Here is a 15,676-nt window from a genome sequence, read left to right on the forward strand (position 1 = left end):
AGAATAATAAAAATGTAATAAAATATTTACTCATTATAGAATAATAAAAATGTAATAAAATATTTACTCATTATAGAATAATAAAAATGTAATAAAATATTTACTCATTATTTAAAAAAAAAGGGTGGGGTATAATCAAGATAAAAGAGTTGGAATCTAGCTCTTACTTAATTTCCACTCATCATCCCTATTGAGATTGATAGCGTGTTTCTCAATATCAAAAGCCTCTCTTAGCTTCCTATGGTGGAAATGATCAACCCTCACAATGACCTTCGCATCCTCAATGCAAACATGGTGCTTATATTTCTCTGCATGTTCTGCAAGAGCTGAGGAGCGAGATTGATTGTGCCTAGTGTCTACAACATGCTCTTGGATTCTTTGTTTAATAGAGCAGCTGGTCTCCCCAATGTAGGGAACCCCACATGAACATGGGATTGAGTAGACTCCTTTCATGTCCTTGCGGTCAATAGGGTCTTTAATGGATCTAAGAGAATTTCTAATGGTATTAAGGGGCTTGAAAGAAGAGGAGACATTATTCTTCTTCAGAATATGGGCAATCCTGTCAGTGGTCCCCTGGATAAATGAGAGTTGCACCTTAGATATTGAGCCATCACTCGGAGGCTTAACCCTTGACTCTTTTTTGGTTATTTGGAAAGCCTTGATACCTTGAGATCTGCTATAGCCATTATTTTTAAAAACTTCAAGAAGATGAGACTTTTCCTCTTCTAGGTGCATCTCATCCGAAATTCTTAAATCACGGGTGGCTAGAGTACTTAGAACCCTGGATTTTTGTGCCATAAAATGATGAGAAATGGAATGAAGATATTGTTTCTTGTGATTTTTCTTGTGAAAGACTCGGTGAGAAACATAACCATCACTCATTCTGGAGAGAAGGATGTCTAAGAAAGGAAGACACCCATTCTCTTCAAACTCCATTGTGAATTTTATGGAGTTTGATTGAGAATTAATATGGTTAAGAAACAAATCATATATAGTTCATATCTTAATCATATATATATGTTCTTAAATTAACATTTCATTGTAAAACTATTTTTTTATGAATCTGTTTTGTAATATTATGGTCATGCTCAAGAATAATATCCCAATATCCCAATAAAACAGAGAATTGAACTACTGACTTAACATCTATGCTTTAATAGAGCACCTATCCAAAACCATATATACAAAACTATTTATTTATCATTATATAAAACATATATTTTCTTTCTAAATTAACCATTTAAAAGTCTAATTTATATTAACTAGATTTTAATGTAAATAAATTTTATCAATATTTAAAAATAAGTAAATGGTTAACATGAAGTGATATGAGTAACCTATAACATATGGATTATTTTTTTTCAAAAATAATGTAAATAAATTTTATTAATATTTAAGTTATTTTATTTTACTTAATTTAGTTATAAATTAGTAGAACCATCTCAAAAATACTAAGGAAAAAATGAATTATAAATGAATGTTATAAATAATAATGAGGAACTTATCCTAGAGAGACTTATTAGAATTTGAATAATCTCAAATCCCTAGGAAATTGGTGCAAGAATATAATTTTTTAAATTTATTAAAAGTAATGATCATTTTGCTAAAGAAATTTTTCTTATATAATAATGAATATTATAAATAATAATAACCTTAGTCTCCTCCACGCATATATTATATTCAACATCCTAAATTTAGGGAAACCATTGAAATTGAGAGGAGATTGAGTAATCTAATTAGGGATGAAGGATAGAAAATTAGTAGTTGTTGGATGCCTGCGCTTTTCTCTTAGTTTTTCTCCTTTTTTCTTTTCTTTTTCTTGTGATTGATCTTGGGATTTTATTGAGTCCCTTGTTTTCTCCTTAATTTTGGTTTCTTATGTTTTCATTTCCTTTTCCTTTTTTATTTTATGTGGATATTAACTCAATTTGTATTCTTCCTTTATTTCAAACATTTATATTTGAGTTGGTTTTCTTATTTATTTAACTTTTGAATAAATTTCCCTTTATTTTAATAATTATCCCTAACATCATTTCATGAAATTGGTTTATATATATATAGATAGATATACCATCGGACATTAAGTTTCTCATTATTTTGAAGGAAGTTATAAGTTAGTTTGTAATCTAGGTGTTTAATTTAAGATTTGATATATAATTTATATTTTTATATATATTCATACATATTTAATTATTTAAATTTTCAAATCAAAATATGGATCATACTTGAATTTGATTATAATTAAAAGATTAAATTTCTTAGTTTAGTTAAAATTAATTTCTAATTTATGGTAAAATAATATTAATATTTATTGTTATTTTATTTGTTTTTATTATTTTAATAATATTTAGAAAAAAAAAATGAATTTATACTTCTGTGACCCATATTAATTATAACAACATCTTCTGGTAAAAATCACATGGAAGATAATCTGGTGGACGCATTTCGAACCAGCCAATGTGTTTCATCTCTAGGCAATGAAATAAATAGATGAAGAGCACAGCTAACTAGTCGTCAGTCATTTCTTTATGAACCACACTCGTTGATTTTCTTATAATAATGAGGAACTTATCATGGAAAAACTTATTAGAATTAGAATAATTTCAAATCACTAGGAAATTGGTTGGCCTGGAGTGAAGTGACATTAAAAAAATGAATTTAAACTTCTATGATCCATATTATTTATAACATCTTTCGGTAAAAATCACATAGAAGATAATCTGGTCGACACATTTCGAACCAGCCAATGTGGTTCATCTCTAGGCAATGAAATGAATAGATGAATGAATTTAGACTTCTGTGATCCATATTAATTATAACAATATTTTTCGTTAAAAATCACATAGAAGATAATCTGGTTGACACATTTCGAACTAGTGAATGCGGTTCATCTCTAGGCAATGAAATAAATAGATGAGGAGCGCAGCGGGGCTAACTAGTCGTTAGTTGTTAGTCGTTAGTTGTTTCTTTATGAATCGTTGATTTTCTTATAATAATGAGGAACTTATCATGGAAAAACTTATTAGAATTAGAATAATTTCAAATCACTAGGAAATTGGTGGGCCTGGAGAGAAGTGACATGAGTATAATTTTTTAAATGTATTAAAAGTCAATGCAACCTAACGAACTCCACTACAACAGTTGATAAACATTAAGACTAAGCATATTCCGTTGAGAATCAATCTAAACCTTTACTTATTAAAAAAAAACCAAATTCTCATCCACTTTAAATTGAAATAAAAACCCTTATACAATAAAATTAAATAGTATTAAATTATAATTAAATATTAAAAAATAAAATTAAATATTTAATTTAAAAAATTTAGTTTACTGAACTTCTATCTAACTTCATTTTTTTTTCCAATATTTACTTCTATCTAACTTCATTTTATCCCATATGTATCCCATAATTATATTAGTTAAAACAAAATCTTTCATTGACGATTAGATAATGAAACTGAAACTTTCAACGTAACCAAATTTTAAAAGAAAACACGACCTCGACCAACAAAAAAAAATAATACGCATTTGTGCTTATTAAGAAAAAACGGATTTTGAGTGCTTTGATTGGACCGTTAATGAGCTTGACTATTGATTTCATTAGACGAGATTGCGAAGAGGAATTTCAAATTTATTTTGCTCAGGATGCTTATTTCTCTATTCGTGTCTTTGGCATTATGTTTTATATATTTAATTATATTTAGAAGAGTGGATCTTATAAGTGCGATAACTCATTGGTTTAACTCTATGACACTGGGATGAAATAGTCGGATTGCCCATAGTGAAATAATGTTTCATTTCTTTAGTTAAATAAAAAAATACTGTGAAGAAACAGTATTCCAAAATAAAATACGGCCATTGAACTACTTTGAATAGTTCCGTCGTGGGACCTGTCTATCCACATTGAATGGTTCATCCATAATACAGACACTCCTTGCAGAGCCGTAGGAACTAAGTGACTGAAAGGGCGTCATTTCGTCAGCGCTGAGCAGTGTGATCCAGCCTATCCAACTAATAAAGCAGCAGGAATATGTTGCTTTCCCTCCTATCGTTCTCCTGAGCTAAATGTCAATATCACCAATGCTTCAGTGGGCAATTTGGATGCTCCTTCCTCTGGCCCTTCACCGATATGAATTCTCCTTGCAGGTCTCTAGGGACTCTGATCCTTCTACGCCTTGAATGCTCTTTCGCTATCAAAACAGTAATCTGCCACAGTAATGCATGCACTGAAAACTGGCTCTCACAAATTCGGCCAACAGAAGGAAAAGACAGTTCTAACAAAGGGGGATTAAGAACCGGAGAATAACCAGACTTAGAATCTGTCGTACACGCTGCAAAAGAATTACGAAGAATACTTGCAGTACGATCAAATGCTTAATAATACAACAATAGTTTGACTGACAAGAAATAACAATAGCTTAATAATACAACAAATGAATTAATATTTGTGCGGCGGGGTCTTTGAGCTCTCTGAAATGAAAAGAGTGATTAAACAATCGACATGCATTAAAACCACTTCGACATGTATTACATCTCTTTTCATTAATATCAGTTCACTTTCACATACTAATTTGTTTTTAAAACGGCGTTGTGTACGGCCTCACAGTTATTTTTAATTTAATTGGAATCTCGTCTTTTATTTTTTTGAAAAATCGGTTCATAAGAGAGTTTGAAATTTTTTTAATAGTAAAAATAGATTTAACACGATCAAAAACCTCTTGTACCAAAAAAAATAAAACATCAATTCCACGAACGCTGTTTCAACCATTGTACTGGACCATAAAAGTTCCTTCAAAACTTTAACTCCCACTGTTACTGACCATTGATCTAATTTTCATTCAGGGTTACTTGTTCTCAACTTATATTTTGAGCTACAACTGGCGGTTATCATTGCTTCCCTACCACTACCGTCAACATGCATCCCCCCGATAGAGCCGAAACAATGCATCTGATCTATTGCCCACTCCCGACCACTACAATCTGGAATCTAGTATGGGTTGAAGTAGCACCTCTCCCAGGCATGGTTGCTGCTTCTTTTCAGATCCGTTGCAATGGCCAACTGAGGTGTTATTTCAACCCCTACAAGACTCCAGTTGGGTTGAGATCAAACAAATTTGCTGCAAGCTGGAGAGTTGAAAGGTGGAAAACTTACAGGTGCATTCAGTATGGATTTCAAATTCCTGTTTTTCATTCATAACCATATTGTTCCGATCTTTAACTTCATTTCCTCGCCATATATATTCACCAATGGATTTCAAATTTCTGGTTTTGTTTCATAGTCATTTTGTTACAGTCTTTAAATTCTTCTCCAAATACCTGGTTTCGTTTCATGGTCATTGCCGTAAAATCTGTAAATTCATATCCTTGCCAGATTTAATCCCCAACCCCGTTATAGAGAAGTTGTTCTAATAAGGATTTTGTGGGTATGGGGATTAAAATGCTCAGAAATAGGAATTGGAGTTGAAGTGTTTTATTTACAGAGGAATTATTTTCTTATGTTGGATCGAATTTGAACTCCAACGGAACGACTGTGTGAGAAGAAGAATATTGCTAATTGCCATTGTAACGATTTCACTGTTAGATCAAAAACCCTTACAATTAGTTTCTTCTCTCCTGTTATAACTTTAATCAAACCAGTTGTTTGCTGTAGGTGAGGTGTAACTCTTGGGACCAGTAGCATTGAGTTTTCTGAGCTAAAGCCCATACATGAATGCCATGAGAATCAAGCATATTGATATGGGAATATAATAGTTATATTGAGTGCACCCTTTACTTACGGTAGGATAACACTCCCTTAATATGCAAGTGGGTGCCCATGGTTCTCCCTATCACGCTACTATATGGGCTACAAGTAACAATATTTATTTTCTTTTATTTAAATTTTCGGCTGCATTAAGGTTGATCATCTTGTTTCAGGTAGAGCCATACCAAATGCGCGGTAAACTCTCACTTATAACCTAATGAATCACAAACCAGCGTTATTATTTCTCCACTGCCAATGCCACTACTATCAACATACATGCATTCTCTTGGAGAGGCAAAACCCGACATGTTCTGAGGGATCGCTCCCAACCACAGCAAAGTTGGCGAAACATTGTAAATCTGGCTGGCTTGGCTGAAATAGCACCTCTGTCTAGCTTGGCCGCTGCTGCTTATAGCAGTATGCTGCAATAGACAAATGAGACGTCCTTAAACCCTTACCACACTCCTATGTTATTCAGCTAGAGAGCTGGGTAGCTTCCGTGCCTGGTGTGCATTGGTGGTAGATTTCTAATCATGCTTGTGATTCATAGTCATACTGCTATATGAAAGAGGGGTCAGAATTTCCTAGCATAAAGTTTGGAGAATTTGAAGATTACCAGATACTTGAATTCTACGAAAAGTAAGAGTGGACCTGCCTTCCCTCTTCCCAAAAGATAAGGTATTAGATATGCCCTTTCCATCGAGCCTGGACAACACCAGAAGAGATCAAGGAATGGATCCCCAAAATTGGGCTCTGATTAACCTTACGATATCACTTTGTCTGCATGGCCAACTCCGAGAGAGATCAAGGTCCAGATCCGTAGAAGTCTGCTGCTTCGTCTTGTAATCCCATCCTGTACATAATGGCAATAACAATTTTGTAGGGATGGGGATTAAACTACTCGGAAGTTTCCCTTGCAGGATGTTATTTAAAAAAAAAAAAAAAATCTTCAGAATGTTGAATTCACCGAAGCACAAGCGATGAGCGCGGTCTTTTATTAGCAAGTTTTGAGGGCCAGCCATGTGGAGAGAAGAATTTAGAAAATAATGCCTATCTCCAGTGTTTCACCAAAGAAATATTCTCTATCTTCCTTGGTTTGTGATAGTGATTTGCTATTTTTAATCATGGTCAAATTGTAAGTACTCTCTTACACGCATCCAAGGTTGGGATGATATCTCAATATTTATCATCACTGGATGAGACGACACTGACTAAATATTTATCCGTGTGGAATGCAAGGCATAAATTATAGAGTTTGGATATTAGGAAGAAGATTTAACTAATTGCATTTACATCTTCGATAACTCAAATCATTAGCCAATTGTTAGATATGGTGTAATTTGATAAAAGTCTTTTATCAAATTTGTAAGTTTTATGATTTTAAGATGATGGGTCAAAGATTGTCGCCCATAACGGATTTGGAACTTTGTTAAAGCTTTCTTGAATTAATTAAGGTTCGGTAACATAATATTAAAATAACATGGATGGAGATTTTTAACATTGTCATTATAGTTCAATATTTCAATTTAAAAGATTCCATAACAATATGATTGAGAAAATATCAAATTAAAATAGAAAAAATCTTATTTTATAAATATTATTATAAAAATACAAAATATAATTTATAAATTATATTATGAGGAGAGGAAGAAAGTTTAAAGTTAGATGATGAAGATATAAAATTGTCAACATGGTTGAAGAAATTTCGAATGGTATAGGAAAATCTACTTAAAACAAATTTCATTTTAATTGTACTAAACAAGTGAAGCTATTTTATAGTTTAGGATGGGTAAAATTGATGTATGTATTTTATGTGGTGTTATATTATTTGTATGTGATATTAATAAAATAAAATTAAGGGAAAAAATTATAATTAACATAATTCCATTAATATGTTCTAATAAATTACATTTTTTATTTATAAGAATATAAATTTACAAATGAAATGTGGAAAATGGTACTATGTGATGTGAAAAAAACACTGATGGCATGAGAAAGGAAAGAGGGAATGGCAGCCTTCACTTGCCTTTTCTTGGAAACATGCCTACTCTAAGAAGGCATGTGTATATGTCTGTCATTACTTTGACATGGTATGTTGATGATGATATGAATTTTTTTTTAATAATTGTATTTTTCAATAAATATATTTACAGAAAGAAAAAGGAAAAAACAGTATTTAGAGAAAAACAGAGGAGAAGATGGGTATCAAAGGTCGAAGATGTTGAAAATATATAACAATTCTCTTAAATCTTGTAATAGATAGTCTATAATTGAATGTTAAAAATTTAAATCATTTAAGCTATCTATCTATGTTTGCTAACTCTAAATAAACTATTCAACTTATTTGGTAGACTATCTATCTATGTTGGCTGACTCTAAATAAACTATTCAACATGTGCACTATGAACAAAAACACCGAAAAGATGGTCTCATTTTCAACTCGAAAACCATGTATGCAAGTGAGAGACTGTATACATTGTACACAAACAAACAAAGGAACACCATAAATCATCCAGATTTAGTTTGTAGATACCTTAAACGTTGTACAACAAAGGTCTTCCCTCATGGCCGGAAAGGCTCACTTTGTTTTGTGGTGTTAATTCCTCATTAAACTCTAGGCTTCACTCACTATGAATGGTTTAATATCCATATACAAATGATCACAAAATTTAAAATAATAAAATTATTAAGTTTTGAGAGTAAACGCAGAGGACCCAGCTTATGACACTAGCCGGCAGGTTAAAGGCAAGATAAATTTCAACTGACAATAAAAAGACAGAGTTGAACTCCAGAACCAATAAAAAGACAGTTGAACTCCAAAAATAATCCGCGTGCAGCCCAGTTCAAAATAAAACTGTGTAAAATAAAACATAGTGTAAATTCAAAAAATTACGGTCAATATGAAACAGAGTAAAACAAAGTGTTTGCGCAGTAAAAGTCAGAAATGAAATTCTAGAATACTTCGATTTATAATTCCATGAGGACAACAAAACATTCACCACATAAAATGGAGACTTCAGCAACTTTACGACTGTAAACCAAGATTTTTACATAGATTTACAACTCTCTCTATTTACACAGCAAAAACACAATAAAACTCTGTTTTACGCGCCCACCTATTATCGCTCCTCAAATTTAGCTTCAGACATTCAAACTGGTTCGCTGCAAATTCTAAAAATTCATACCTAATGAATTAACCAAAAAACATATATTGGTACATTAATTTCATGATAAGACACACATTAAAACTAAACATGTGTGTGCACATGCTTAAAAAAATAATTTTCTGAACTTTCATACACTCCCTGGTACATTGGTACATACTGTAGTTGCGCAGTAAAAGCCTCACGTTTACTATTTACCAATTCTGCGTATATATTTCTTTCATCTTAATTGTTTGATGTATTGGAGGAATGGGGAGTTTGTACCCTGCTTCAAAAACTCATTTACGTTCACATCCTTTAAAATGAAACCAAAATTAATTTGATTGATTGATTTTGATTTGATAGGTGTGATTAATTTCAACATTTTCCCTTGATTTGATAGGTGTGATTAATTTCAACATTCCCCCTTAAGTATAACTATTGAGATTGACAATTCCCAAACACTCTATTAGATGTCTCTTGTCAATAGGTTGGTGAAGATGTCTGCAAATTACTCTTGTGACTTGCAATGTTGCAAAACAATTTCTCCATTGTTGACTAGCTCCTAATAAAATGGTTCTTTGTGTCAATGTGCTTATTTCTTTTGTGAAACACTCACTGCGTAATTGCAAAATTGTTGTCAAAACAAATTGTTGTCGTCCCTTCTTGTTCATGCCACAAATCTTTCAACATTCTTCTCATTCAAATGGCTTGACATGCCGCCCTTGTTGCTATGGCATATTCAGCTTTCGTTGTCGACAGTGACACTATTGGTTTGTTTTGGAAGCCCATGAAATGGCTCCTGAACCCATCTAGAAAACATAGCCTAATTTTCTCTTTCTGCCATCGACACTTCTTACCCAGTCACTGTCAGTGTAGCCAACCAGCCTGAATCATGTGTTGTAGTGTATAAAATACTATATCTTTTAGTTCCATTAAAATATCTTAAAATTATTTTGGTTGTCTGCCAAAGTGTTTCTTTTGGTGTCTCCATGAATCTTGAAACTAAACTTACTGCATACATTAATTCCGGTCTACTTGCAATCAAATACATCAAATTGCCAATCATACTTTTGTATAGTGTCGGAATGACATTTTTGCTACAATCTTCTTTACTCAGTTTCAAACACATCATAGTTGGAGTTGGTGCATGCTTCCTGTGATGCATTTTGAACCTCTTCAAAATGTGTGAAGCATACTTTTTTTGAGAAATAAAAATGACATTTTCGTTTTCTCATTTCTACGCCTAGAAAATACTTTAACAACCCCAAATCTATCATTTCAAACTCACTTTTCATGACCTCTTTGAAATCAACAATGAGGAGATCATCACTCTGTGTAAAAATAAAATCATCCACATGTAAAAGAACAATAAGAAGCTTACCATCTCTCTATTTGATGTAGAGAGAAGGTTCACTATCAAATTTTCTAAATCCATTGTCCGACAGGCAATTGTTTATCCTACTCTACCATGCGCGTGGTGCTTGTTGCAACCCATATAGAGCTTTCTTCAATACACACATTGTCTTCTTGGCCTTGAACTTCATAACCACGTGGTTGCACCAAATATACTTCATTTTACAATACTCCATTAAAAAATGTTGATTTCATGTCCATTTGATATACCTTCCATATATCTTCCATTTATGTTGCACTGTAATTGACAACATCATCCACACTATCTCCATTTGTGCAACTGGCACAAATGTCTCTGCATAATCTTTTCCATATTGCTACTTGTTTTCGTTGAGAACCAACCTTGCTTCATGGGTTTCAATCCTTCCTTCAATGTTGTTTTTGGTCCTATAGACCCACTTTACACCTATGACTTCTTTTCCTTATGGAAGATTCACTAATTCCCAAGTGTTATTCTTTTCTATCGCCTCTATTTCCTCATCCATTATTGCTACCCATTTTCATTCATTGAATGCATCTTCAAAGTGGATTGGATCATCTACACGACAAAATTAAGAAAAAAAGTGATTTCATACTTATGTTGTTGTCACCTTCATTTTTCTCATAAATTTCACTCAGATTTCTAAATTTGTGTCTTCTCATGCTTTCTAGAGATGGACTTGATATGTCAATTGAAGTTGAACTTGGAAAAGATGAAGTTGTTGATATATGTTGCACACATGGAGGGGTATTACCTTGATTGCACGACACTTTCCTATTGCTTGTTGATGGTGTCACTTAATGAATGATTTGTAGAGCTTGAATATGTGTAGGAAGAGTCGCCACTGAGGAATTACTTCATGTTTTCAATTCCTCTTTGTTTTCTTAAGGTAGACTTGTTACCAAATTAATTGTCTTCTCCAAAATTCCATCACATGCTTCCTTTTCTATGAAATGCACATCTCTGTAGATTATTACCTTCTTGGTTAATGGATTATAGAGTTTATATGCATTGGATTTATCACTATTGCCAACAAATATGCATTTATCCCCATTGTTGTTTAACTTTTTTCTTAATTCAACGGGAAAAGTGCATACGCCACACATCCAAACACTCTCATATGAGTGACAATATGTTTTCTTCCACTCCATGCTTCTTCAGGAACCATATTCTTGACACTTTTGGTTTGACACTTATTTATAATATATGTTGCGCAAATGACATCTTCATCCCAATAATCATTTGGAAAATGATTTTCCTTCAACGTACTCCTTTCCATTTCAATAATGGTCCTATTTTTCCTTTCTTTGACACCATTTTGCTGAGGTGTATACCTTGTTGGAAATTGTTTGCGAATTTCGTGCTCCCTTAAAAAAGAAAGGAACTCATTTGAGATTTAAATGTCAAGAAATAATAATTTCCACCAATTGATGGTGTCGGCATTGGACCACATAAATATGAATGAACAATATCCAAAGGTGTTTTTTCCCTTATTTACTTTCCTGCTGCACATTACTCTCAATGTTGTTTTCCCAAGATGTAACCTTTACACAATCTTTCTAGTTTTCCTATTAGTGGAAACCCCTTTACCATGCATTTCCTATGTAGCAAATTTATACCTCCAATGTTAAGATGCCGAAATCTTAGATGTCATCACCAATTTTGATCTTTGACCTCTACTTGAAAGTCTTTTTGTGTGGAAGTTGCAAGTTTTCTTTCATCTTTATGTCAATTTATTGACACTTGTGCTTGCGCGCCTTCTTCCTTCAAATCTTGTCTTATCTTGATGGGAAACATTCTATTTCTTGTGATTTGAACTTTTTTAATCAACTATTTTATCGAGAATTTATCCAAAATTGTGCATTTTCCATTTTTGAAAAAGACATTGTATCATTTTTCATAAGATGTCCAATAATTATGAGAATGTGCTTCAAACCAGGAACAAAATATACATGTGAAATATACTTCTTCTTCCTTTTCTTGGCTAGAATATTAACTTTTATTTTACCTATCACTAACACTTTGTTATTTGTCCCTAATGTAACTTCATATTTTACACTTTTATCCAAATTAGAAAATATTTCTATGCTACTTGTCCTATGATTGCTACATCGTGAGTCTAAAACCCAAACTCCCTTTTTCTTTTCTTGTGCTACATTACATGATAAAAACATAATGTATTGGTTTTGATTTTCTTTTGTGAAGTTTGCATTTCATTTATTAATAAGATCATGTTGTTTTCTTCTATATTCACTTATAAAATGTCCATACTTCTTACAATAATGACATTTAACATGAGATTTATCATACTTTTTCTTTTCTTGTGCTACATTACATGCTAAAAACATAAAGTCTTGGTTTTGATTTTCTTTTGCCAGGTTTGCATTTCATTTATTAAAAAGATCATGTTGTTTTTCTTCCGCATTCACTTACACAATGTCCATAATTCTTACAATAATGACATTGAACATGACATTTATCATACCTTTGGCCTTGTGCTTGATTTTGAATTGGATTTTGATTGTTTCCTCTTCCACCATTGAAGTACTACTTCTTCCTCTTCCTCTAGCATTTGGTTTTCCTCTCCCTATACCTTGACCAATTGAGACTTGTGTCTTGAAAACATACTCCATTGAAGAGTTTGTTGCTCTGCTCAACCTATGTTTTATAAAATTAAAACATTCTTCATAATGAAAAATTTTGAAGAAATTGAAAAACGATGTTTCTTCTGTAATATTGACTATTAGTTTCTAGTAAAGTTTTTGGTGTAAATTAATGTTTCTTATTTAGAAGGAAATGGTAATAATTATTTTATCCACAAATATGAAATAAAATATGTACATAGTATTCTGAAACCTTGAATACCAAGAAACCACTCTTTTCTAGTCTGAAACTAACCATCCTTATAACGACAACATGTTACATCATGAATTAAAATTTTTGTTCCTAGTTGAATTAATTTTATGTTTGCGAAATAAATTTCCCTCTGCAACCTCATTTCTTGCACATGCCTCATCCTCCGCACATCGTTCATTTCTTATAAATTCACAACTTTATGCAAATGATCTCTCACACAACTAAATATGTAAAAATTTTAAATGGAAATGAGCTCTAAATGAAATATTAAGAGATAAAAAAACTAGAAATTCCTATCTTGTTGTTAGTGTCAGAGCACTAACTGGAGAAATGATTTGCGACTCTTCCCAATGATGCAAGAAATTTTGCAATTTCATTACTATTTAGTTTAATAATAGTGTGGTTTGCAAGAGTTCTAGTTACTATTTTTTATTCTGAATCTCATAATGCCATCAATTTTAGTGTACTTCAAGATTAATTATGTTGGCGACTTCTATCATATTTTGACAATATGAACATGCTAGTGGTTATTGTGAAAGAGAGAAGTGATAATAAAAGAAAGCATGACAAAGAGCATGGGGTTTTGGCTGGGAATGACTGCAGCTTTAAGTCTTTTTGTTATTTCCTCTATTTTGATGGTCATATCCAACAAGGCGGTCATCAACAAGTTCGATTATGTAAATAGCGGATAGGGTTTTCCACTAAAAATTTTCACAAATTCAATTATGTAGATAGTGAATACTGGCATACACAGGAAGGGGAAATGATGATCAGGGGAACGGGTGTGTGGAGAAATTGTGTATGGTAGAGTTTTACATTTGTAGTAGTATAACACACCTTCTTTATATATATCTTAATTAGATCGATAATAGTATAGTTTAAACACTAAGATATAATTTCTTTATATATCACGTTCAATACACTAGACAAATGACTTATTTCTTCATACTAAATGCTAAAAACTCAAAATTTATTTGCCATGCATGTTCAATAATTAATGTTGTTACCGCATTAAGGATAAATGTTTTTATTGTACAGAGTGTGGAAGAAAAATGAACATTTCCGTTATGCGGAGTATGAAAGTAGAATCAAAACTTTTGTTGTACAAAAAGAAAACTGAAGCATCCGTACTTTAATCAATGTATATATTATGCCTAACATACCTTATAATATATGTATTATGAAAATGTGAAATATTTGTTATTTCTAGTTTACAAACCGCTCTTTCTAGTTATGCCTATTACATAGGCATAACTAAAGCTTTTGTTCATAGTTGAATTAATTATGTGTCTATGCAATAAAGCTCCCTTTTCACCCTTGTTCTCCTATACATAGCCTGTCCTCTGCACATCCTTCATTCCACACAAAAGAGTTTAAAATTAATTTCATTGTTCTCTCACACATACCCCTTCCTCAACACATCCGTCATTCCGCACAAAAGAGTTTTAAAATAATTTCATCCTCGTGGAAAAAAAGTTTCCTGTGTAACCCCGTTCTCCCACACATACCCCGTCCTCCACATAGTAAAATCTTTGCACAAGGAAGCTCCACACAATGAAACAATAATATTAATTAGAGATTTGTTCACCCCTACCCCCTCCCCCTGCAAACCCCACCTATATAAAGGACCTACAGCCATGTCAATTCTTGCATCATTGGGTAGAGGAGTAGCATAACAATGCCAGTGTTAGTGTCAGAGCACTCAACAATGAAATTTCCAGTCGCAATTTTTTTTAAAAATGAATTATCCATGGGGCTTCATTGGGGGAGTAATACCATACCACGTTCTTTCATATTGGTGGATATATATTGAGGAAAAAATGACATAATATATTGAGCATATAATAGGGGGTAAATGATTTGTATTTTATATTAGCTGGTATAAAAAAATGTAGCTCAAATTAATGAAAAATATAAAGGGGTATAAAATATGTAGTCAAATCAAAGGTATTGTTTAGTATGACACAAACACACATAATATGTTAGAGATTCGTTGAGTGAAGCCCCCATGAAATTGTCAGGCACTAGAAAATACTCAAAATGAAACATCTGCAGGGGGATTATGTGCCATCAGAGCTAACTCAACCAATTGAAAATTAAAAATAAGATTTGTAGGAAATTAGAAAATTAATTTTAAATTTATGAAAAAATAGAAATATTATAATTTTCCCAAAACTTTAATTAAAATTTTAAAAACACAACAAAATAATCTAGACTCAACACACTTTGACCATGAGGCATATGTTATAGTCCTTGATCAAGTGAAGACTAATAACAAATAATACATGTTGCAACTTATCGATTTCTAAAATTTCCATTTAGGTTAAATAAATGTTAATTCTCTTTTAAGATATATATATATATATATATATATATATATATATATATATAATAGAAAATACATGATAATTATATATAGTAACATACATTTATAAATATATTAGATATTCAAATGAAGTTAGAAAATAAAAATAAAATGATTATAGAAATAAATTTATAAATAGATATTTTTTTCTTATATATTATTTGGTGTTGATC

The sequence above is a fragment of the Pinus tabuliformis genome, chromosome 1_1 (assembly GCF_031772625.1).
Source record: "Pinus tabuliformis cultivar Carrire ecotype Pingquan chromosome 1_1, CPIR1, whole genome shotgun sequence".
Taxonomy (NCBI): Eukaryota; Viridiplantae; Streptophyta; class Pinopsida; order Pinales; family Pinaceae; genus Pinus; species Pinus tabuliformis.